Below are 26,924 nucleotides of genomic sequence, written 5' to 3' on the forward strand. Positions count from 1 at the left end.
CCCATCCCAGCCCTCTCTAAAAAACTCGCCCCCGTCACAGCCTTCCCCCCATTAACTCCACTCCCATCCCAATCCCCTGGAAAAAACTCATTCCCATTAAAGCCCCCCCAAACCCCCTCCCATCACAGCCTCCCTCCCCATAAACTTCACTCCCATCCGGATCCCCTGCAAAAAAAAACTCACTCCTGTTCTGGCTTCCCCAAACCTCCTCCCATCACAGCCTCCCTCCCCAGAAAACTCGCTCCCGTCACAGCCTCCCCCCCCATTAACTCCACTCCCATCCCGACCCGCTTCAATAAAACTCATTCCCATTATAGCCCCCCAAAACCCCCTCCCGTCACAGCCTCCCCCCCCCATAAACTTCACTCCCATCCCGGCCCCCTGCAAAAAAAACTCACTCCTGTTCTGGCTTCCCAAAACCTCCTCCCATCACAGCCTCCCTCCCCAAAAGACTCACTCCCGTCACAGCCTCCCCCCCATAAACTCCACTTCCGTCCCGGCCCCCTGCAAAAAAGCTCACTCCCATTATAGCCCCCCAAAACCCCCTCCTATCACAGCTTCCCCCCATAAAGTCCACTCCCATCCCAGTCCCCTGCAAAAGAACTCAGTCCCATTATAGTCGCCCAAACCCCCCCTCCCAGCCCAGTCTCCCTCCCCCAAAAAACCACTCCGGTCACAGCCTCCCTCCCATAAACTCCACTCCCATCTCAACCCCCTTCAAAAAAACTCAGTCCCAGTATAACCCCCCCAAAACTCATTCCCATCACATCCTGCCCCCAAAAAAGTACACTCCCGTCCCAGCCTCCCCGCAAAAAACCCACTCCCGTCCCAGCCTCCCCCTCCTTAAGCTCCACTCTCATCCCAGCCCCCTTCAAAAAAAACTCACTCTCATTATAACCCCCCCAAACCCATTCCCATCACAGCTTCCCCCCCCCAAAAAAACCCCACTCCTATCACAGCTCCCCCCTCCAAAAAAAACACCCACCCACAGAGCCGGGGAGGCTTCGCCTAGGTTCCTTCCAAACCCTCGCCAGCATCTGGGCGGGCGGTGGTGCCCGGTCAAGGGGCCGCGCTGGCACCTTGCTCCCCAAGCCGGACACCGGCCGGGCGTTTGATTGGGCAGGTAGTCTGGTCTGGATGCGGGGAGAAGCCCCAGATATCGGGCCGGGGGAAGGGAGGGGGCATTGTCCGGGGAGCGGAGCCCAACAGCTTGCTTTACTCCCGTGGAAGTTCCTTGGCACGGAGTTAGGTAAACATAACCTTAAAGTGTGGCGGAAAACAAGTCTCTCCGTCTTCTCTCCATCTGTTCTTCTTGCCCCCCAACTCCCTCCCTCCCTCCCTCCCCGTTATGTCTTTAGATGCTCGCTCGCTCGCCGAAGTTGCCGCCGAGGAGGATGCGCCGAATTTTGTTTCCTTGAGGGAGCCGCAGTAAGCGGTTCACGTTTTACAACCGCCTGCTTGGGGACCGTGTCCCGCGGGAACTTAGCGAGGTCAGAAGAGCTCCCCAAGAAATAGTTCGGTTAAAGGCCCGCGTGCCGGGGCCACCGTGGAGAAAGTCCGTACCGGACTCACTTGCACGGAGGTCTGCCGGTCGGCCGGACGTGCCCGGAGGAGGACCGGTCTCCGCTGATGAAGCGAGCTGTCAGACGTGTAAATATCTGGACCTTTGCAGGGGGCTTTTTAGTATCGGCGGGTTAATTATCAAAGAAAGGCCCGAGTAAAAGTTACACCTGACGTTGCGTCCGCTTTGGAAAGGGGTCTTTCTGAGTAAGTTTGGCGGCATATCATGAGAAAATGATACTTGTAAGAACCCCAGCCCGCCTCTGGCACTTCTGGTCGCAGTTATTCTGACTCTCAATAGTCGTGGAACCGAGTTCAGCCAGAACTCAGCTTGATGACAGCCTCGCAACATGGCTGTTGCCAGAATCCGCGGAGTTCCGTTGTGCGGGAGCATATTGAATTAGGTAGGGCGAAAAAGGGTGGGGGGAGGTGGTTATGGTTTTTCCTGAGTGTTTTTTATTATGTTTTAGTGCTGGAATGTACTTTGTCTTCCCTTTCCTAACTTCATTACACCCATAAACGTGGAGATGTATGTCTTGAGAAATCTAACTTCGTGGGGTGGCTTTTTCAGACGTTGAGAAGATGTCGAAGGATCGATTAGGCCGGGAGACAGAGGTTTGGAAAATCAGCCGTGTTGTCATCCTTACAGAATATTCAGATTGTTTTGGCTCATTCTTGTCATCGGTGACTTTTTTTTCCCCAAATAACTGATTTTTATCAGACTGTAGATAGGCCCCGTGTGTGAGTGTAAACTTTTTTTAGTCCTTAACCGTACATGGAAAAACTCTATTTTTTTTCAAACACACACTCTGAAGGAGGACTCAGTCTGGGTGCAGATCTTTTTTTAAGCTTTTAAAGAATCACCTGTTTAGCATGGTTCCGTGTTTGACACAGGTACTGGATGTAGTGGGGGGGGGGGGGGCAGTGGTTAACTCAATATGTATATATCCCTTTTCCATCTGAGTATTTATATTCTAAAATCAGTTAGCAGATATAAATAGATCAACATGTACTCAAGCTTTGATCTTTTTCACTCCATAATGTCTTTCATTTTCACTCTGGTCATTTATTAGCCTCTTCACCCATAGAAAAGATCTCTACTTCTCGTGTAGAGATGCCGAGAAGCCTAACAACTTGTCCGTGTAACACAGTGGAGTTAGAACTAGATTACTGGCCTTTTGAATCCGTCTTAAAATTAGCTCACTGATTCATTTTTGCTTCAGAGGTGTTGTAATGTTCTCTCTTAAATTTCAAGAAAAGAGAAAGTTGGGGATTGGGGGGCGGGCGGGTTACCATCACACATCTGGTTCAACTAAGGATTCAAAAATCTGCCCGGAGGAACATTAGATTTGGCAAAGAGGCTTGAAGCTGTGGTGGTTTTGACTTCTCCTGTCCATTTGTGATGTCTTTTGTAGATGCCTTTTTTTTTTAAACCCCCCCCCCCTTGGACTTGAGTCACTGGGGATTGTACCTTTATGCCCTTGTGCACTTGAATCTGGGGGCTTATTTGATGTTGACTCAGCTGCTTTTATAGCCATCTTTTGGGGGAAGTATTTTGGATAAGGAGTCTGGAGTCCTTATCTAATCAGTTGATTTTTATAGCACTTTTATCTTGCCTTAGAAAGTCACGTGTAAATTACGCAGAGGTCCCTAAAATATTGGCAGGCCTTTAAGAATCAGTGGGCAGATGAAAATGCTAATCTTGATTTCCCTGATCAGGCTGTTGGCTCTCAAATACATAGTAAAAGCAGAACAGAAAAGTGTGCATAGAATGCGTTTTGTTGTTTTTGAATAAAAAAGAAAGAGGGCCAGTAAAAATGAAATTCCTAAGGCTGAATTCTAGCCATATGAAAATTTGTGTATAGCGTACTCTGGAGGGGAAGATAAAGATAAAAGAGAAATGGGCAAAGCAGGATATTTAAATTGGGAGTGAAGCTGTAAGGGTTTTGAAGTAATCTGTCCCCGCGTGGGAACAAAACCATCATTCCCCTTCCCCTCGGCCCCTACCGCCCGGAGCCCACCGTACCATCTCAGTCCCTTGCCCAGGTGTAATTTTCAGGCTTTCTAACCCTGCGGACATTTGCATTCTTGGCCGGCGTGTATAGCCGAGTTGAAAATTATTTGCAGAAGTTCTGGTTCATATTTAAGATCCCTCTTCTGAGGACTGATTCGAAGATGTTTTCTCCTGTCCTGGATAGTCTCCCTTATTGTTTTGCTTGTATTCCGCTGAATTGTTTTTATATGTTTTCTCCTCAATTTTGTAACTCTGTTTACTCTCTCTAATGGCTCTTCTTGGTTCAAAACAGTTCCACAAATGGTCTTTCTGATTAAGCCATATGAAACCGAAAACAGGGGAAAGGTCTAGGAAAAGTGGCATCTAAGTCAGGGTAGTTAACTTAAATAGTTTAAGTCTCTTGAGCATCCATAGAGAACAAAATAATTAAAATACTCCGTTAATCCCCAAACCTCATTTTACCTAACGGTCACAACCTCCTTTCCAAAGAGACCCTTTTCCAGAACAGCAGACATAAAGGAAAATGGGTTAGAGGGTCATCTCTGTATTTCCTTTTGAGCAGAGCCTGTGGAGGTTCTAACGAACAATGCCACGTCTAAAACCAGGAGAATCAAAAGAGGCGGTCTGCTTAGCATGGCTCTGAAAAAAATCCCTGTTTTCCTGTCATTTGAAAGTTGCCTGCCCTATTCCTCCCCAATTGCCTTCCTCCCCCCACCACCCCAAATCTGGATTTTGCCGTAAAAAAAGATCAGCAGGCACTATTTTTAAGGCAGTTCCAGGGATTCCGTAGAGCAGAATTGAACCCCAGTAACCACTAGCCCACTGCCCCTACCTCTCTGGGGTCACTGCTAGTCATCTCTTATCCTCTTCTCAAACCAGGCCTTAATTTAATCGTATCATATCATCGAGGTAGAGGCACGAGGGCAGACACGCAGATCTCTGTTGATGACATCTGGCCACGAGTAGCTGTTTTTATACCTTTTTTGCAAACCTGGGCCTCTCGGCTTCCTTCACCTATCAATTAAGCCATATGGAAAATTAGTGATAGCGTTAGAATAATCTTCTCATGGTTTGGGCATGAGCAGCTTCCTCTGTCACTCTCGGCTCCTTTTCCTATGCAATTTGTAGAATTGGTCTGGAAGTTCCTTGGAAGACAGGTATTGTGAGCGGATGTGGAGAAGACCTCCTCTCTGCTTTCCTTCTCGACACCTCTCTTGCATTTGCAATGGTGAACAATCGGTCGTATTTATGAGCACTTACTATGTGCAGCGCCCTGTACTAAGCACTTGGGAGAGTACATTATAGAAGTGTCGTGGCCCAGTGGAATGAGCCCAGGCCTGGGAGTCAGAGGACCTGAGTTCTAATCCTGGCTCCACCACCTGTCTGCTCTGTGACCCTGGGCAAGTCACTTCACTGTGCCTCCGTTACCTCACCTGTAAAATAGGGATTAAGACCACGAGCCGTGTCATAACCGTGGTATTGTGAAGCGCTTACTAGGTGTCAGATGCTGGAGGAGATGCAGGATGATTAGGTCCCACCTGGGGCTCACATTCTAAGTAGGAGGGAGTACGGGTATTGAATCCCTGTTTTGCCGACGAGGGAACTGAGGCACAGAGAAGTTAATCGAATTGCCCAAGGTCACACGAGAGGTAAGTGGCGATGCCGGGATCAGAACCCAAGTATTCTCACTCCCCGGCCCACTCTATTTCCACTAGGCCACGCTGCTTCTACTTAATATCTAATATTTTAGAAGTATTAGGCGGCTAGCTGGGTGATTCGGGACAAATGGTGGCTAAGTAAGAGACGATACCTCCACTCTCATCAGAGGATTGGCAGTCCGGCGATCGTGCCAGGCAGTAGCCTGGCCAGGCTGTCTTGCTTGGCTCTTCAGTCTCTGGTTTTGTTTTAGCCACCGCTCCAGATCCTGCACTGCTTTCCTCCCCGTGCTCGTTGCTTACGTTTGCGGCGGTAGGTCTGGAGAGTATGTGATTCCAGAGGAGCGATTCAGATATCAGGGTAAGTGGCACGAGACCCTGAGGAGCCGGGGGTACCCCCGGGAGCTCCAGAACTGCAGCCTGGGCAGCAGGAGACAAGGGGACGGGCGGCCCTGGGCACCGATGTGCGATGACAGCTCAGCGGCCCCATCAATGGAGAACGGTGCACACCTCTAGAGCAGTAGCCTAGATTGCCGCTCCACCCACCCTCCATTCGGTCAGAATAGTGTGGCACCCGAAACACTTCGGCCTGTGCCCGTTCACCGTTTTGACACCGCTCGTTCGGAAGAATCACTAACAGACGAGCAAGCGTCGAGGTAGAGCTATAGGCCACTGGATTGTGCTGTTGTGCAAGCAGAGTGGTAAGTGCACGGAGTGGGTGGAGAGACTAATTTGGTGGTGGAATTTGCCACCACCTTTTTACTTGTTGGATGAGGTTTTGGTTTTGTGTGGATGGTATTGGTTAAACGCTTACTGTGTGCCAGGCACGGTACTTAGCTCTAGGGAAGATACAGGCTAATCAGGTTGGACACAGTCCCGGCGTAGCGGATAGAACACGGTCCTGAGAGTCAGAAGACCATGGGTTCTAGTCCCGGCTCCGCCACTCGTCTGCTGTATGACCTTGGGCAAGTCGCTTCACTTCTCTGGGCCTCGTTTTACCTCATCTGTCAAATGGGGATCGAGACTGCGAGCCCCACGAGGGGCAGGGACCGTGTCCAACCCGATTTGCTTGTATCCACCCCAGCGCTTGGTACAGTGCCTGGCACGTCGTAAGTGCTTAACAAACACCACAGTTATTATTATTTCCCACATGGGGTTCACAGTCCACCCCTAGGTTACAGATGAGGTAACTGAGGCACAGAGCAGTGAAGTCACAGAGCAGACTAGTGGCGGAGCTGGAATTAGAACCCAGGACCTTCTGATTGCCAGGCCTGTGCTCTCTCCACTGGACCGTGCCGCTTCTCAGCATAAGTTGGAAATTCAGAAGCTGTTAGAATGGGAAAGGGGGCACTGGGAGAGAAGGGAGGCTGTTTCAAGTTCAGTGGGATGGGTGGATTAAAAGGCTGACTCTTGTCTGAGAAAGAACAAAGTTGGCAGAGAATAGGGGGAAACTTGAAATAGTGGAGATGTTAGTTCTCATGTAATCTAGGAGGGAATTCACTGAAAAGACCCTGAGGAGAGAGGTAGGAATAGCATGATCTGGGGAAGATGAGTGTGACAGTATCATGCAGAATTGACGAGAGCGGAACTTGAGACTTGGGTCTAATGAAGAGAGGTTACACTAATCTAGGGGAATATAACTAGCCTGGCAAAGGCTGAAAAGGAAACGGTGTGTTTTCACTCTCCGAATCGGATGCGGCACTCTCCAACGGTTAAGGAACATTCTTTCCACAGTGGATATCTAGATAGAGCGTACCTCCATGTGACGATCAAGTCCAGTGTCAGTAGCTTCCAACCTGGAAGAATAGATCTCTCCCTAAACTGACATGATCACTACCGATCCTAATTCTGACATTAACTTGTGTTTAGTATTATGGACCGGGAGGGCTGTGTGAGAGTTAGAAGTTCCCCCTGTTCTGACCTGGGTTGGGATCTCGTGATGAAATGAGAAATGATACGGTGGACCACTCCCTTCTCCTGGAAACATCTAACTTAGCTGCTTTTTAACAAAAGAAACTAGTACTTGTGAAGTTCTTACTATGTGCCAGGCACTGTGACAAGAATAATAATAATGTTGGTATTTAAGTGCTTACTATGTGCCGGGCACTGTTCTACATGCTGGAGTAGATACAAGATATTCAGGTTGGACACAGTCTCAATTCCCAATTTACAGATGAGAAAGTTGAGGCACAGAGAAGTTAAGTGACTGGCTCAAGGTCACACAACAGACAAGTGGTGGGGCCGCGATTAGAACCCATGACCTTCCGACTCCCAGGCCCTTGCTCCAAAAACACTGGGGTAGATACAAGATAATCAGGTTAGCTTCAGTGACACTGTCCTCTCCTGATTCTCTATCTCTCTGCACGCTTTCTCTCTCTCACACATGATATTTGTTTAGCACTTACTGTGTGTCAAACACCGTTCTAAGCGCAGGGGTAGATGCAAGTGAATTAGGTTGGACCCAATCCCTGTCCTACATGGGACTCACAGTCTAAGTAGGAGGGAGAACTGAGGCACAGAGAGGTGAAATGACTCGCCCGAGGCCACACAGCAGGCATTTGGCAGAGCTGGGATTAGAACCCAGGTCCTCTGAATCTCAACCCCTTTTTCTCTCTCTAGGCCAAGCTGCTTCTCAGTCCCCGTCCCCGGTTCCTCCTCTCACCCCCGCCCACCCAGCCCATACTAACCTCTCTCCTCTGCAGTCTCGTATTTCCTCCCGCCTTCAGGACATAGCTACTTGGCCAGCTTGCTGACACCTCAAACTTAATATGGACTAAACGGAACTCCTCATCTTCCATCCCCTGTCTTTCCCATCACTGTAGACGACACCATTCTCCCGCCTTTCTCTCAAGCCCGTAACTTTGGCATTATCCTCGGCTCATCTCTCTCATTCATCCCTCGTAATCAGTCTGTTACCGAATCATACTGGTTCTGCCTTCACATCATCGCTTAAAATTCGCCCGTTCCTCTCCGTCCAAACTGCTGCTACCCTGATCCAAGCACTTCTCCTCTTCCACCTTGACTGTTGCATCGGTAATTTATGTTAATGCCTGCCTCCCCCTCTGTACTGTAAACTCGTCGTGGGCAGGAAATGTGTCTGTTATATTGTTATAGTGTATTCTCCCAAGAGCTTAGTACAGTGCTGAGCACACAGTAAGTATTCGGTCAATACGGCCGTCTGACTGACTTTCCCGCCTCCTGTCTCTCCCCACTCCGGTCCATACTTCACTCTAATGCCCGGATCGTTTTTCTAAAAAAATAAGTTTAGTACTAGCCTCAAAAACCTCCAGTGGTTGCCCATCCACCTCCACGTCAAACCTAATCCCCATACCATCTGCTTTGAAGCACTCAATCCTCTCGCCCCCTCCTATCTCTCCTTGCTGTTTTCCTACTATAACCCGGCCCACACGCTCTACTCTTCCAACACCAACCTACTCTCTGGACCTGGATCTCGTCTATCTCTCCGCCAACCCCTTGCCCATATTCCTTCCTCTGGCCCGGAACTCTCTCTCCCTTCGTATCCAACTCTCCTCACCTTCAAAGCTTTATTAAAATCCCATCTCCTTCAAGAGACCTTGGCGGACTAAGCCTTCATATTCCCTACTCCCGTCTGCATTGCCTAGCCGCTTGGATCTTCACCCTCTAAGCACTTGATATTCCCCACGACCCTAATGTACTATCCATAATTCTTTTTAATGCGCATCTTCCCCTCTAGATTGTAAACTCCTGGTGGACCGGGACTGTACCTACTAATTCTGTTGTGTTGTAGTCTCCCAGGTGCTTAGTACACTACTCTGAACACAGTGAGCTCTAAATATCACTAATTGATTTGATTCAAAAGAGTCCCTTTTCCCCCCCATTTTGCCTCTGATTCTTGTGGTTATTTTTAACCCTCTCCCTGGAATAGCATCTCATCTCAAATCAGAGATATGCTAAATGATCTTGGAGAGAGACCAGGTATAGACTAAATGATCTTGGCTGAAAATCTTTGGAGATACCTGACAGATTGGCAGCCGAATAGTCGATCATGTAATAGTACACTGTAGATGTAACGTATATATATACACCCCATTTTTGTCATCTGAAGGTTATTCCTTTTCCTCCCCTTTCCTATATTTTTTTCCTTTCCTCTCAGTCTATCATTCCTAACTCCTCTGTCTCCCAATTATATTACTATATCTATGTGCCTTCCCCTCTTTCCATTCCAGGCATCTGTTGGATTCACTCACAGTTTTTCTATTCCTTGACCCTCTTATCTCCTCTTAATGCCTCTCTTTCTCATTCCCAATTTTCTTCACTCCTGTATGTCCCTCTCCCTCCCCATGGTATTCTCTTGCCTATTTTTTTTTTTTGCCCCCTTCTCTGTTTTTAACTTTTTTCCTGTTTCCACCCTCTGCTTGTCATTGTTCTCTCTTCCCCAGCCACCTTTCCGCTCTCTCGCTCCCCCCCCCGGCCCCGTCCGAGATCTCATATGTTCGGAGGTGGTCTGGTTGGAGAGAAGGATGTGGGTTCTGATCCCGGCGCTGCCACTTGTCTGCTCTGTGACCTTGGGCAAGTCACTTCACTCCTCTGTGCCTCAGTTCCCTCATCTGTAAAGTGGGGATTGAGACTGTGACCCCCACGTGGGACAAAGACTGTGTCCAACCCGATTTGTTTGTATCTACCCCAGCACTTAGTACAGCGCCTGGCACTTAGAAAGCACTTAACAGATACCATAATTATTATCATTATTATGATTAGGAAGTGTTGCCCCCACATGGAGCCGGAAGCCCCAGTGGAGAGGGGTTCCCTGACTTGTGCATGCAGAGTTTCAGCTTGCCTTCCTGCTCCCTTGAGGGGTGGAGTTTCCTCATTGGGAGACAGCCCAACTGGGGCTGGGGCAGAGGCCACAACCAAGGCAACACTAACAGGTATCTTAGGGTGTCATGTTGTATCCCTGAGAAGTAGCGTGGCTCAGTGGAAAGAGCCTGGGCTTGGGAGTCCGAGGTCATGAGTTCGAATCCCAGCTCTGCCACTTGTCAGCTGTGTGACTGTGGGCAAGTCACTTAACTTCTCTGTGCCTCAGTTCCCTCATCTGTAAAATGGGGGTGAAGACTGTGAGCCCCACGTGGGACAACCCGCTTACCCTGTATCTACCCCAGCGCTTAGAACAGTGCGCTGCACCTAGTAAGCGCTTAACAAATGACAACATTATTATCCCTCAGAGAGAAACTGCTCATCCGCCACTCGCCGTAGAAAAAGGCAGAAAGAAAAGATGGCACACTTTGGGACCTGGAGGTTAGCCCCAAGTTCCCAAAGATGCTTCTCTGAAACTATTCCGCCTTGAGTTTCTTGAGCCTTGACTGGGGGGGTGGCAATTTTGAAGGGTATTGAGGCTCCTCTGAGAAAGGTAGGGTGAAGAGTAGAGAGGGCAGTAAGAGGATGAGGTAAGGGGGTGGCGGCTGTCCAAAACGAATCGATCAATCAGAGGTGTTTATGGAGCGCTTCCTGTGTGCGGAGGAATATGCTTAAGGAGTGCTAAATGTGGGAGGGGAATGCTGACCTTTGGAGATCCTGTCCATGTCCTCTCCCCAGGTAGCAGTGAGTACAGAGTGGGGCCACCTAGCTTTTAGAGCAACAGAGAGAAGCAAAATTATATTAATGGCTGCCCGTAGCACGGGACTGTGATTCTACCTCAATGTAGCACCTCTGAATTTCTACAGAATAGCGCCCGTTTTAGAATTTAGGCATATGGGAGTGGAACAGAAGCGCCAAACCACTGCTCCGGACCTGGAGGGCTTTTTCTTCAGCTCTGTAACAGTAGCTAGGTTCCCTCTGGGTCTCTCATCCACTGGGGGAATCCCCAAGAGCCATCGGTTTTGTCGAAGGCTGGGGTGAAGGCACACATTGGTCGGGGGGTGGGGAGTGTGTGTCTGTGTGTGTTTGGGGGGTGGGGGGATGAGACAATCAATGGTATTTATTGAGTGGTTACTGTGTGCGGACTACTGTACTAAGCGCTTGGGAGAAGACAGTACATCAGAGTTGGTAGACACATTTCCTTCCCACATAGTGGAAGTTAATTCATATTAGCCATCGCCCATACCATCAATGTTTTGGGACGTTTCTCTGCAAATTTTGCGAGGAGGGCAACGATATTTAACGAGTACGAAAAAGGAAAGTTAAAGATATCCATGGAAAGGGTCTTTAAAGGTGAGAATTTACATAATCTCACGTTACCTGCTGTTGCCCCAGTGACAGACTCTCGCTTTAAGAGACTGTGAGGAGACTGGTTTCACTTCCCTCCTTCCCCACTGCTCTTTTCTGAGAGTAACTTGGGAGTTTGAGTTTGGTAACAGTAGCAAAATTAGGGACACATCTCAAGTCCTGCCATCTACTGACTTGGAATGAGACGAAAGTGATTATTTGAATAAAGTACTCTACTGTAAACTACGGAAAGACCAATTAAGACCTCTGCGGCAGCAGGTGTCATCAAGGAAAATTCCACAGTAATATCTCATTCATTCATTTCTGTAAGATTTTGGCTGACGTTTCCAGAATGGCGGGTGTAGTTGTCCTTCGTGCTCCCAGAAGATATCACTGATGTTGAAATTCCTCTGTGAGTGCATGTGTGACAGAAAAGGTTCATTTCAAGACCAGCTGTCTCGGCCAAACTGTGCACACCCACAAAGATTGTCCCTTTTCCCTTTATGTTTGTTGTTAGCAACCCCTGAGCCTGGGTTTCCTTTAACCTCCTCGTCTGTCCGATGGCTACACCCGAAGATTACACCTCTGTCTTAACCTCTGTTTACGTAAAGTATAAATGACACGCTTTGTGATGTTTGTTTCTCTTGCGGTCCCATCTTTGAGCAGTAATTTGACGGTAAGAGACGGTACTTGTAAATGGACGTCGGATATTACTCTCATCCGGTAAAGAAGATGCCGATCAGGAATTGGCTCAGGGCATTTACCAAACGGTGTTAATCCACAGCTACTCCATCTATAGTCCTGTATTTTGAGCATCCCTGCTGCTCGAGTGGAAAGAGGTCAGCTCTGGGAATCAGAAGCCCGAATCCTCGGTCCGGCTGTACAAGTTGCGGAATGCCTGTTGGGATTCGGCCATTAGTAGTGAAGGTTTCTAGCCGAAGAACTGATTAGGACATTCTGCAAGGTGGACAGTCCTGAAAAATAGCAGGGTTACAGGGGCAGCGAAAATCTCAATGGCTATTTGAGCTACCACACGTTTGCTTTGCGTGTTCATCACAGTATACAGCTCCTCAGCCCACGTACCCAGTTCTTGCACTCTGTACTCTAATGGGAACGTGACTGACAGGGACTGTTCTAAGCCCTGCGGTAGATACATGTCAGTGCACCATAATAACAATAATTATAACGGTATTGGGTGCTTCCTATCTGCCAGGTCCTGTACTGAACGCCAGGGAAGATACAAGTAAATCGAGTTGGACGCAGTCCCTGTCCCACATGGGGCTCACAGTCTCAGACCCCATTTTACAGATGAGGTAACTGAGGCACAGAGAAGAAGTGACTTGCTCAAGGCCACACAGCAGACAAGTGGCGGAGCCGAGATGAGATTAGAACCCTTAACCTTGTGACTCACAAGCTTGTGCTCTAACTGCTATCCCAAGCTGCTTCCCTGTTCCCTAATCAATTCTTTGCACGGGTTTTTGGAGACTCCACCGTCATATTTATCATCACAGAAGCTGTTTTGCTTTGAAATTCCCCAGATAAAGGAGATTATTTGGTGTGTTCTTTTTTTAAAAAAAGATTTTGGTGTCAAATATTTTCATCAGTGTTTGTCGTGATACTTTTTTTCCTCTCTGTTGGTGGCCCTTCTTCTTTCAGAGGTGAATTGCAGGATCCAAACCAAAAGGGGAGGGTCTGACACTTCATTCAAGAAAATATTTCCGTGATGTTATGCTGGGAATCCATTTTGATTAGGCCGAGCGTATAATTTATTTGATGTGAAAGTCGGACACCATCCAAGAATGTGTCTTCCTCCGGCAGGCATGAGGCTAGTGGACTGGAATGAGTAGGACAAGGAGCAGGACATCAAATCCCATGGTGTTCTGGGCTGACTTTTAATCATTCCCTCACACGCTGTTGGCCTTTGCTCAATTAATGAGCATGCACCATTTTCCAATCAGCTCCATTCTGAACGAAGAATCTGCCCGGAAAAGTGTGTTGGATGCTTCCCTAGCCCAGACTGGGGAGTGGCCCCCAGGTGAGGTGTGGGAGGACGATTAGCTGGCAGGACGGAAAGCAGCAGAGAAGGCTGCCAAATGATTTGGGCCTGTCCCAGCTGTGTTTTTAGGTGGTCAGAATCCCGGTTGAAAGTCCCAAACTCTCCTCGCAAAACTAAGACTTTATTGAGAAATCCAATCACAATCAGTCAGTCGTATTTACTGAGTGCTCACTGTGTGCAGAGCACTGTATTAGCGCCTGGGAGAGTACAGTAGAACGGAGTTGGTAGACACATTCTCTGCTCGCGACGAGCTTCCGGTCTAGGGGGATAAAGATCTTTACATAGTGTGGTATACTCAAGAAACGAAAACCGGCTTCTGTTTTCATTTTGCAGCGCCGGAGAGTGCAGCCAGGACAAGGAATCTGTCCTCATTCCCCTGGGTACCTCCCTTCTTCCACCCCCCCACTCCTCCAGAATTGCAGACTAGTGAAGCCATCTTCATTCTTTTCATGTTTTCTTCTCCTTTACATAATTAGAGTCTTAAAGTGACCACTGATCACTTGGAATGCACGCTTACCTTTTTTTAAATGGTATTTAAGCGCTTACTATGTGCCAGGCACTCTACTTAGCTCCACGATAGGTACGAGGTAATCTGGTTGGACACAGTCTCTGCCCCACAGAGGGCTCACAGGCTTGATCCCCGTTTTACAGATGAAGTAACTGAGGCAGTTGAGAAGTGAAGTGACTTGTCCCAGGTCCCACGGCAGACAAGTGGCAGTGCCAGGATTAGAACCCAGGTCCTCCAACTCCCAGGACCGTGCTCTTTCCTCGAGGCCACATTGCTTCTCAGCCGTTCCCTCGGGTGTTTACAAAAGCACCATAATAGAATAGGGATGCGGTTGGAAGAAAACGTTTTCATCCTGGATTTAGGACAACCTGTTCTGCACTCCCTTCCTCCCCCACCCTCCCCCCACCCTCCGGGAAGAAAAAAACAAAGCCTCGAACTCTTTGGTGTAATGTAATGAAAAGCATAATCATTTTTATTATGGTACTTGTTAAGCGCTGATTATGTGCCCGACACTGTACTAAGCACTGATCATTTGGGGACCCTAGAGTGCTATTCTTTTGGTTCATTTGTATTGCGACTTTTTTAATGTATTTAAACCTTGAGAGGCCCACAATTAGCGGAGAAACTAAGCTGGCCCCCAGCTGGCTTGTTGCTGTACTCACTCCCCCCCCGTCCAGCCTTTCATTTGTCATTCATCGAATACCTACGGAGTGTGTGGTACTCTTTCTGTCTGGTTGTTAGCCAGCTTTCGTTTGCAGGACGCCCAGAGTGTGGGGATGTTAGATTTCATCTCTTCAAATGTTACAGCCTATAGGATGAGGCATGATATCCATTTCCCTCCTTTGAGTTCCACTGTAGTCGCATTCAGTGCGTTTCAGTAAGGCTACTGAAACTGCACCCAGACATTTGGTTTTGAGATGATTAAAGTCCAGCTGAAATTTTCCATTTCTTTTGCAGGGCTAAGTTGCCTTCTCTGTAGTTGGGGGCTTGAAAAACTATGGTTCTATGGTCTGAATATCTTCAGCCGGTGTTTTAAAACTGCATATTTTAACTCCTGGGTAAATTCCGCGGGCCTGGCCATGGAGCGGGGCATTGATAACTTCAAAAATGGAAAGCCACCAGATCCAGCGATGGGAAGGGCCCTGGTCCCTAATCATTTTCAGCCTCATCGCTGACTGGAGCCAGTGAGCTGTAATTTGCCTCTTTGGTCGTGTGGCCCTTCTCCTTCAATTGGTTTTGTTTTCACCTGCCAGACCCTACGTCACCCCGTCCACCGCAGAATGATCTCCAGCTCTCTCGGCCGATCGTTCAGTCGTATTCATCGAGCGCCTTCGTGGGCAGAGCGCTGCACGAGCCCCTTGGGAGAATACAGCAGAGGTGGGAGGCATCGTCCCTGCCCACGGGGGGCTTTCGGACCAGAGCGGGACGCAGGCAGTAGATGGAATTTCAGATCAGGGAAATGGCAGAGTGTAAGGCTCTGTATAAGTGCTGTTGGGCCGGGGATGGACCCTAAGTCCGGATCCAGAGGTACATCTTGCACTTCCATCCGTGACCTTTGGATACTTATATTTGCCCCACCCCCAATTCCACGGCACTTATGTACATATCTTTAAATTATATATCATAAATTACTCATTCATATCAATGCCCATCTTCCTCTCCAGACTAGAAGCTCGTTATATAACGTTTCTGCTAATTCTGTTGTTCTGTACTCTCCCAAGCGCTTGGTAATAATAATGCTGGTATTTGGTAAGCGCTTACTATTTGCCAAGCACTGTTCTGAGCGCCGGGGTAGATGCGGGATAATCAGGTTGTCCCATGTGGGGCTCACAGTCTCAATTCCCTTTTGACAGATGAGGTAACTGAAGCACGGAGAAGTCAAGTGACTTGCCCAAAGTCAAACAGCTGATAGGTGGCAGAGCCGGGATTAGAACCCATGACCCCTGACTCCTAAATCCGTGATCTTTCCACTGAGTCACGCTGCTTCAGCTTGGCACGGTGCTCTGCACATAGTAAGTGCTCAGTAAATAGGACTGACTGATTTGAAGTGCATAGGCAATGCAGGAGAGAGAGACGGTAAGGGAAATGAGGGGGATTTTTTTTAACGATATTTATTAAGTGCTTACTACATGCCAGGCGCTCTACCAAGCTTCTATCTAATCAGGTGAGGCACAATCCATGTCTGTCTTAGGGCTTGCAGTATTAATCTCCATTTTACAGATGAGGTATCTGAGACACAGAGAAGGGGAAGCGACTTGCCCAAGGGGACACAGAAATCAAGTGGCAGAATCCAGGCTTTTCTGACTCCCAGGCCTGTGCTCTGTCTACCTTCTATCCTGCTTCTCTAGGAAGGGCCTTTTTTAAGGAGATCTGTTTTTTTTTTTTTTATTATTATTATTATTATTATTATTATTATTTTAACCCTCCCCCCACTTGAGACCTCTTTTCCAGGGAGGGAAGGGACAGCGCGAACTTCTCCACCCATCTTCCACATGAGGCTGAAATAAACTATGAGAAAAGGGAGGTGAGGGGATGCCCTTGGGTGAGGAGATGCTATGGAGATTCAAATTCTGTGAAAAGAGTAAAATTTCTTGCTTTCTTTGATTGTGGTGTAGTCTCATGCAGGTTTACTGTGTTTATTGTGCTCAGAAGAGATTTCTGTATTTAGTCCTGCCTTTGTTTTTTTTTGATTTGAGGAAGTACGGTTAAATGTATCTTGTTGGCCTTTAATATGATTATCATGGAAAATGATGGAGCCCGGTAAATATATGTGTATTTCTCTAAGAAACTCCAAATGTTTTAGTTTGCTTTTCTGTAAGAAAGGTAAAGCATTTTGTTAAGCTCACAGAAATTAGTGAGCGTGGAACAGTGCTATTGTTTATTTTTTTTCTCAGACCAGGAATTCAGGTAATGGGCAGTTTTATAGACTGAAAAGTATAATTCATTTTTCTTGATTCAAACACACAAAAGAACTTGGGGGACTTGGGGACGATGAGACTAGCAACCTAAATGGTTCTATATTTTGAACCTGTGTCTGCAGAAGAATATCTGCTTACCTTCCCCCAACTCGCAACTTTAATATGGGTCCCCGGGAATTGGGGAAGTTGCGGAGAAGCAAGGCTCTAAATGGGATCATGGCGTAGTGGATAGAGCACGGGCCTGGGAGTCAGAAGGTCATGGGTTCTAATCCTGGCTCCACCCCTTGTCTGCTCTGTGACTTTGGGCAAGTCACTTCACTTCTCTGTGCCTCAGTTACCTCATCGGTAAAATGGGGATCGAGACTGCGAGCCCCACGTGGGACAGGGACTGTGTCCAACCCGATTTGTTTGTGTCCACCCCAGCGCTTAATACCGTGCCGCTTAACACATACCATAATTATTATATGGTTTCACTAAGCAGAAGTCCCTTGCTCTGTCGATTTTGCATTTTTAGAGATTCAGAAAATTGTTCCCCTTTCCCCCGCTCCTGTCCTCTTTTTTTATTATTTAAGACTGGGTTTATTTTACTTGGGTTGTGTCATCCTCAGAAAGCATTTCCATTATGAAACAAGGAATCTTGTAATCTTCTTTTTGAGAAGACTCAGGTGCTGTTGAGCCCATGAGCCTTCTCAAAAAAGATATGGAGACATATTTAAGAGCCATGGACTTCTCTTCAGGTCCCTGTTCTAAGGATGAAGTCAAACCGTAAGAGGAGAAGGAAAGTAGGAGAGGAGTAAGAGAAAGATAAATGAATAGTTGAAACGGGTCATATTTCTCCTGGTGTCTCCTGAGTGCTGCATGCAGTAGGCACTCAGTCCCTTCTCCTCTTTCTTAAGCTTTGAAGACAATCAGGTGAGTAAATATAGTAGGTAGTATTCAAATTAGTGAATGATTTTAATGATTTTCCCTGTGCTGAATTTCTTGTCCAGCGAATCTTTTGTGGTACCAAATCCATACAGCTGTTTTAGCGAATCGCTTCCCCAAAGTGTAAATTAAAAGGATATTTGCCTCCCTAAACCGGTTCCCTTTTCTCAGCGTAACCACACCCATACAATTTTGACTTTGGTAGTAATCGGCAGGAGACGGCAACAGACTGCCAGAGCCGTGTTCTTCAGTTAATCAATGGAATTTATTGAGCACTTGCTGTATGCAGAGCACTGTACTAAGCACTTGGGAGAGTACAATGCAATAGAGGTGGTAATTAGTCGTATTTGTTGAGCGCTTACTGTGTGCGGAGCACTGTACTGAGTGCTTGGGTGAGTACAATATAGCCATAAACAGACCTATTCCTTGCCTACAATGAGCTTACAGTCTAGAGGGGGCAGACATTTAGGAAAATAGGAATAAATATAAATATTCTAAATAAATATTAATGTAAGCAGACAGGGAGACCTGATGTTAAAACTAACTACAGATGGGTCTGTACATCTGTGTTTGGGAAGGATTGAATATCCAAGTGCTTATGCGGCGCGATGCAGAGGGAAAGCTTAGGCAGGGAAGTGAGAGCCTAATCAGGAAAGGTCTCTTGGAGGAGATGTGATTTTAGTAGGGCTGAAAGGTGGGGAGAATGGTGGTTTGTCCGAAGGTAATTGGGAGGGAGTTCCAGGCCAGAGGGAGGATATGGGCAAAGGGTCAGAGGCAAGAAAGATGAGTTGGTATACATTGAGTGGGTTGGTTTTTAGAGGAGCAGAGTGAGTGGATCAGTAAGGTAAGTGGGGAGAGCTGAATGAGTGCCTTAAAACCGACGGAGACCGTAAACTCGCTGTGGGCAGGGAATGCGTCTGTTATATTGTACTATCCCAAGACCGTAGTACAGTACTCTGTCCAGAGTAAGCACTCAATAAATACGAATGACTGACTGACTGACTGACTGAAGCAGAGACGGATGGAAACCGTTGGAGATTTTTGAGGAGAGAGAAGTGGACTGAGCGGTTCTTTAGAAAACGATCTGGGCAACAGAGTGAAAACTGGATGAAAGAGGGGAGAGACAGGAGGCAAGAGTCAGTGAGGAGACTGATGCAGTAGTCAAGGCGGGATAAGGTAAAGGCTTGGATCAGCATGGTAGCATTTTGAGTGGAGAGGAAGGAGAAGATTATTTAATATGATCTCTGAATAGGATATGTTCTTGAATAGGTTCTTAATAGGCTATCCTTTTTTGCTCTTGAAAAAATGTAAATTGGAATTGTAACTGTGGAAGAAAATGTCATCAATATATACATAAATTTAATTTTCTTCAGAGTTCATCCACAGCGAATTAGTAGATTCGTTTTTGCCCGGGCCCGTCGGCCAGATAATGGATTATACCAAGTGGGTTTGTTTGTTAAACTCTTGTTTTGACAAAACTCTTGATTGAGTAGTAGGGGGGTAAAAAACATGCTGGACTTGTCGTGAATGCTTATAGGGCACCACTGTGGGCAAAATCCCAGCCTTTGAGCATCTTACAATTAAAATGAAAGGAAAGGACAAACATATAAACAGGTAAAGCGAACAGAAAGTTCAGGTGAGAAGCTGGGAATATAGTGAATGACTTAAGAAACATCTAGAGATTTTTAGTAAAGTATTAGAAGTTGGAATGATCCAAGTGCTTGGAGTTAATCGAGGCTAATCTGGGAGATAGCTTTTAGTTAATTTAGTTAATAGACTGGGAAATATAATTCCAGACTGGAGAAGGTACATCACCGTGTGTTGGAGGAGGAGTCGTGTGTATGGAAATAGGGTACGGGGGTTTCTAGACCCAAGGATTAGAAATGGATCTAAGCATCCCCTTTCCCTTTGTCGCCTGTAGCCCTTAAGCTCGTAGCTGACTCAGTCATTCGCATTTATTGAGTGCCTTCTGCACTAAGCTCTTGGGAGAGTGCCAGTTGCTTGCCGTGTTACCTCGGACAAGTCACTTCACTTCTCTGTGCCTCAGTTACCTTTATCTGTAAAATGGGGATGAAGACTGTGAACCCCACGTGGGACAAGGACTGTGTCCAACCCGATTTGCTTGTATCCACCTTAGCGCTTAATACAGTGCCTGGCACACAGTAAGTGCTTAACAAATACCAAAATTATTATTATTATTACAGTATAACAATAACCAATCACATCGCCTACCCACAGCGAGTCCAGGTCTAGGACAGATAAGTAGGAGTGCTTGGGTCTGTCTCCTGGTCAGAAAGCAGCCGGCATTTATTGCAGGTATTAAGACACAGAAGCACTATTAACCCAGCCCACTAGAGAGAGAAGTGACGCGGGCTGCACTTTTGTCCAGCGTGAGCTCCGATGAACTCTCTGGGACAGGTTCTAGATGTGTAGTGGACTTTCCTTCACAGAAATCTCCACCGTCTCAAGGCATTTGGTACTGCTGATGATTACTGCCGTGCCTCATTTACAGCCGACAGCCATACTCTGAAGCCTACGCTAGGGCATCAAACCTGCTCTGGAGTGGAGCTGTCAGTTTTAAATTAGTCCCAACAATTGACAGCAGGGTTAACAGTCTGAGGCCACGCTAGTTCCCTGCCACAGAGGGGAGGTCTGTGTCGCTGCCGCTGTTCACCGATATCGGAAGGAAATGCCGCTTTGATTTTGGGCGAACACGGTGTTGGCGGCAGCAGAGCCGAAACTGGTAGTATGGTGGTTAGAGTGGAAGAATTTGGTGAATTCCCTTTGGAAATTTTTCCCCCCTTTGCTTTTATTTTCTATATCACAGAATCCCCCGTTGGATTGTAAAGCTCTTTGCCTTCACCTGCTACAGCGGGTCCTTAGTAAATACTTCTGCGGTGGATCAAAAGCTCTCACACTGCTGTGAGTTGTATTGAAGCAGACCGTTTTCCTTATTCCAAACTCCCTTATTCCCCAACCGTCATGGAAACAAAGCCCTAAACCACCACGCAAAACTTCCTGATGAAGAGAAATTGCCGAAGGAGCAACCTGCTCTCTATACCTCGATCTCGCTTATCCCCTACTGACTCCTAGCCCGGGTCCTCCCTCCAGCCTAGAACTCCCTTCTCCTCCTTATGGGACAGCCCACCACGCTTTCACCTTCAAAGCCCACCTAAAATCACATCTCCTCCAAGAAACCTTACCGGATAAAGTCGTCCCGCCTCCCTACTGAGCTTGGTTGGACACAGTCCCTGTGCCTCATGGGGCTCACATTGTGAAGGAGAGGGAGAACGGGTATTTAATTCCCACTTTACAGATGAGGAAACTGAGGTGCAGAGAGATTAAATGGCTTGCCCAAGGTCACACATCAGGCAATAGACATTTTTAACATAGTTGGTAACGGGCACCACTGTGCCATCACGACAAAAAACAAACCAAAAAAAGCTTGTAAGGCTACTGGAAGTTGTAGTCCCCTTAGCCCGCAGGTACTAAAACAATATTTGTGTGGAAACATCACACGTGCACTTCAGTAAGGTCTGGGCACATCTCTCTAGTAGTCACTAAACGCTCATTCCCCTACCCAAAACGAGGTAGCGGAAAACAGAAAAATCCAAACCCGTCTGCATTTGGCTCTGTGCTAGCCCAAGTTGGCTTCGATGGCTTGGTACCCTTGGATCAGCCAGTTTGTTGGGGTCTATCTTCCTTCTTACTTAGTTGAGGAGCACGAGTTACATATAGCTAGGTAGAGTTCATCCATATATATTTTTTTTTCCGTAAAAACGGTGTGCTCCGGTAGCTCAGGGAAATGGGTAAGGGCCAGCATGATTGAAAGCAGATTAGCTACTCATCAAGCTAGTGATCACCTTGTTTCTAAAACATTACAACCCCAGAAATTCTCTGTTTGTAAATTCATCCTTCCCATTTGCCCATTCCTGTTTGCTTTAATTTGGTTGGGTTGTTTTTTTTCCACGGCTGGACATGTAATTCAATATGGTACCGATTCGTCATTTGAGAAATCGAATCATTCCAAACCACCAGTATTAATTTTAATTAATAATTTCTGATTTTAGTAGGATTAGACTGACTGCAGGAGAAGGCTGAGAAGCCTGGTGGCCTAGTGGATCGAGCACGGGCCTGGGAGTCAGAAGGACCCGGGTTCTAATAACAATAATAATAATAATAATAAAGATGGTGTTCGTTAAGCGCTTACTGTGTCCAGGCTCCCCCTCACGTCTGCTCCGCGACCGTGGGCAAGTCAGTTAATTTCAATGAGGATTACTACTGTGAGCCCCATATGGCACATGGACTGTGTCCAACCTGATTAGTTTGTATCTATGGCAGCGCTTAGTGCAGTGCCTAGCACTTAATAAACACTTAACAAGTGCCATAAAAAAGTATGTGGTGGTGCTTTCATTTAACAAGTTTCTGTGTATGATGTGGAAAAATAGTAAGTACACACCTTAATTTTGTTGTTGTACATCAAAGCTTTCTCAAATTCCCAAGAATAGTTTTTATTTCAGTTCAAATTATTACATTTTTAGTAAGTTCTACTTTCTAATGGTAGCATTCCTTGACTTGACTTTGAAAAAAATCTTCTATATCCTTTAGGCTTCTCCCCCCTTTTCTCTTGACTTCTCACTTGCTTCTCATTTCTTTCAGTCCTTGCCTACATCTTGAAGGCAGCTGCTTTATGGTTCATTTGTTCTTAAAATACTGAGTTTGGGTAATTTGCAAAGTACAGTGATTGGAATACATTCAGTAATATTCTAGGGTTTTTAATATTCTAATATTTAATATTTTAATATTCAGTTTTCACTGTCTAATTTACTTTTGGGCCATCTGCTTTAGAAATATTTCATAACCCAGCTATTTAGGGACCTTTAACATTTTCAAAAATTGTATTGCTAAAGGCACCTTTGAAGTAGTTATTCATTCATTCAATAGTATTTATTGAGCGCTTACTATGTGCAGAGCACTGTACTAAGCGCTTGGGATGAACAAGTCGGCAAACAGATAGAGACAGTCCCTGCCGTTTGACGGGCTTACAGTCTAATCGTATAAAGTTATAAAGTATGTATAGAAGGAACTTATGGTATTTAAATTAATACAAGCTCACAAACTTATGGCCCTTAAAGACATTTAACTTTCAGTACATTGCTGATTTTCCTTGCTATCTTCTGGTGTTGATTTTTATGTAAAACACCGTTACCCTGTAACGTGAGGATTGTATTCTTCCAGGACCCCGTGTAAAGGAAAATTTTCACTGTAGTACTCACCCTGGGACTGATGCTCTGCTCCTGTGCACAACCATTCTGTCGTCACCTTATGCCGTGCCAGTGGATGTGCCTTGTTCTAGCCAAAGCGGGTAACGAAAAGCTTACTTTATGGTACAGCTGGGTATATACGTTTTCTGGACGTTCTTAGAGTATGAAGACTTTTAAATTTTTTTCTAGTTAGACTTGAGCTACATTTTATATGTTTGTTTAGCTACTAATAGACCCTCGATATCTGTAAATATCCCTGAGTTTTGTCGGATTCTTTCAGCTACTTCAAATAGAACATTGTGTTCTGCATTTATGGATATGTAGGTCATCGTACAGAATGTAGGTAATACGCAGCACACTTTGCAAAAAAGCAGGAGCCCTCACCCTCTTTTTTTATTAATGACTCTACTTAAAAATCAGCACATCTCAAATTTCTGTGAATGGTGCACCGGGGAGGAAAGAGAAGGGAGGATGGGATTTTCCATTCCCATCTTCCTGGAGAGACCGATACGAGTTTTTGGCACCTTATTCACTCTCATCAGTGGGCGTAGAACAGAAATTTTACAGAGCGGAGAAGGGAGTAGAGACTTTTTTTTTTTTTTAAATCAGTGACGCTGTTCAGTAGTCTTACGGCCATTTAAATAAGTGGCAAAGGGTCGGGACACCCAAAGCAGCGCTGGTTTTATTGAGCAGCTAGCTGTCCCGATTCTCCGATCCCTTAAAGACTCTTCCTCCTCCCCACTTTTCCCCCATTTCCACTCCAGCCAACGGATGGTATTTATTGAGTGCGAATTGTATGCTGAGCACTGTACTGAGCGCTTGAGAGTACAACACAACAGGGTTGGTACACACATTCCCTGCCCACAGGGATCTCACATTCTACAGGGGGGTGCAGACATTAAAATAAATTACAGCTATGTGAATAAATCCTGTGGAGCTGACGGTGGGGTGAATAGCAAGTGCTCCAAGGGTAAAATGAATCTAAACTAAGACGTGTGAATAATTCCGTGAATATTTGGACACTTGGTTTTCTAACATTTTCATTTTCCTTTGTGGTCTCTGTTCTCTTGGGCCGTAAACTTCACAGCAAGATTTGAGGTCCATCCAACTGAGGTGCTAGGGCTTGTTCTCCATCTTGGTGGTATGTTGATCCACTTACAGTTACCTCCGCTATAAGATCCTTGTGGGTCAGGGAGCTCGTCCTTTCGATCGGCGATTGTTATTGAGTAGAGCACTTCTCCTTTTTCCGTGTGGAGCCCTTCTGCCTTTTTCTGTTCCCTAAAGGCCCGATGATTAAGTGTTCTGCACAGAGCAGGTGCTCACCGATGCTGACGATCACTTTATGGCTTCTCCCTCCCAAATGTTTCTCCACTTGTGCGGGCAGAAAATAGTTGCCGAATCAAGAAGGGTGGGGATAAATTAATGAGTTAAAGGTACATAATTGAGTCTGGGAGGAAAAGTTAGGGGTGTTAGGGAGTGTATGCAGAACGCATCCAGGATGAGCATCCAGGAGGATACGCCGGATACCTGGAGGAATCGGTCATTCGTATATACCGAGTGCTTACCTTGTGCGGAGCACTGTACTTTTTATTCATTCAGTCGTATTTCATGGGAGAGTACGATACAACAGACATCCCCGGCCCACAGGGAGCTTACAGTCTAAAGGGCGGGACAGACATTAATGCATTACAGATATGAACGTAAGTGCTGTGGGGCTGGGATCGGGGATGAATAAAGGGAGCGAATCAGGGCGACGCAGAAAAGAGTCGAAGAAAAGGAAAAAGGGGACTTAATTGCTACTGTTGGAAGCGACTACTCCTGGGTTAAAATTACTCTGTGCCGGTTCTTAGAGTAAGTTCACACCTACCCTGGATATGTGCAGAAAAGTTCCAGGTCTTTATTCTCTTTGCCAATACTTGTGTCTGCCCTCTCTGTTAGATTGTTAGTTCCCTGTGTGGAGAGAACATGTCACTTCTCTGTTTCATGCAGTGCATTGCGTCCAATTAAGTACTAATTGCTCCACCAAGTTAGGTGATGTTTCTCTGCATATATGTCAGAGATGAGGAAAACATCTGCAGATGCAGGTAACAGGTAATCCCTGCAGATAGTGGGTTTTATTGGGCATTTAGTGCATGCAGAGCACTGCGTTGGGAGAGCACCATACAACAAAGTTGGGAGACAATATTGATAGTAGGGGCATATAACTTCTCACTATGTGCCAGGCACTGTGTAAAATCAGATCAGGTGCGGCCTCCATTTTACAGTTGAGAGACCTGAGGCGTGGAGAGGTGTGACTTTTTTTATGGTGTTTAAGGGCCTGACACACGGTAAGCGCTCGACAAATACCACGTACCTGGCACTGTACTAAGCACTGAGGTAGGTACAAGCTAATCAGATTGGACGCAGCCCAGGTTCCCTATGGGGCTCACGGTCTTAATCCCCATTTTAGAGCTGAGGCCCAGAGAAGTGGAGGGACTTGCCCAAGGTCACACAGCAGACAAGGGGCAGAGCCAGGATTAGCAGCCAGGCCGTCCTGACTCCCAGGCCCCGTGTTCTAGGCCGCTAGGCCATGCTGCTCGTCTGTCAGACTTGATTACTGCTTTCGTTCACCCTGGATGATCCTTTAGACCTGCCCGCACTCCGATTATCTGCAATATGATTGTTGGGAGGGTCGGGACTTCCCACTGAACTTCTGAGAGGGTGCTGATGTGCTTCCGGGCTGGGTCTCTAGCAGGGAAGGTCCCCGTCCGCCTGTGGATTTCTGGGTGTCGTCGCCCGACGGTTCACGGATTCAAGGCAGGTAAATCGACCTTCTTTGTAGATACGGGTCAGGGATGGATAAACCGTCAGTGAGTACAGTGTGATTGGAAAGCGGAGAACCTCTAGACTGTGAGCTCGTTGTGGGCGGCAATGTGTCTGTTGTTATATACTCTCCCAAGCGCCAAGTACGGTGTAAACAGTAAGCACTCGGTATCATTGGATGCATGAGTTCCGTGCCTGGCTCTCTAAACGTCCAGCGGAGGCGTTCAGAATTTCTTCCAGGTGAATTATCATGCCTGTGGGCTAAACGGTGGAATACGTTAATACTTCTCCCTGCCGGTGATCTCGGGATTGTTTTCTTCCCCCTTACCCCGATGGCTAGCCCCAGTGCACCCTTCTGGAGGCCTTCCCGTTCGGTTTCCACGCGGCGGGTTGGAGACATTTCTTCCCGTCCGTATCTTCTCCGGCTCCTTGATCTCTTCCCGTCTGATCCGAACCCCTCGTGGCCCCTCTCCTCGTCACGCTTCTCCGGAGTTCCGCTTGCAGCCGGGTCTCCAATGCCACCGAGCCCCTCGTTCGGCCCTTGGACGTGCTGATTTATTTTTTTTTCCTCCGCCCATTCCCGACAGCTCCCCTCTCCAGTGAGTTCTGGGTGCCTGTTGCCATTTATTCATGATGATGATAGTAGTAGTAATGATAATTGTGGAATTAGTAAACGCTTTACAATGTGCCAGACACTGAACTAGGCGCTGGGGTAGATACAAGATAAATTGGACGACCACGGGAGGACGGACCCATCACTTTCAGTCAGGGTATTGAGTACTTCTTCCAGCTTCTAGACTGTGAACCCGTTGTTGGGTGGGGATTGTCTCTATCTGTTGCCGAATGGTACTTTCCCAGCGCTTAGTACAGTTCTTTGCACACAGTAAGCACTCAATAAGCACGATTGAATGAATTTTATATTGCTTGTTAAAAATAGTGCCATTAGTAATGACTCTAATGCCACCGAAATTATTTAGCAAAGAGAATTGAAAATAGAATGACTCAAAGGAATTTCTTTCCCTATTGACGTATGTGGGTTT

The 26,924-nt window shown here is 46.7% G+C and overlaps 1 protein-coding gene across 9 annotated transcripts in view; it reads left to right on the forward strand.

The window, feature by feature from the left end:
- Window positions 1-26,924, forward strand: part of LCORL (ligand dependent nuclear receptor corepressor like) — a 120,462-nt gene that overhangs the window by 1,018 nt on the left and 92,520 nt on the right. The gene's annotated exons all lie outside the window — the stretch shown is intronic.

The sequence above is a fragment of the Ornithorhynchus anatinus genome, chromosome 18 (genome assembly GCF_004115215.2).
Source record: "Ornithorhynchus anatinus isolate Pmale09 chromosome 18, mOrnAna1.pri.v4, whole genome shotgun sequence".
Classification (NCBI taxonomy): Eukaryota; Metazoa; Chordata; class Mammalia; order Monotremata; family Ornithorhynchidae; genus Ornithorhynchus; species Ornithorhynchus anatinus.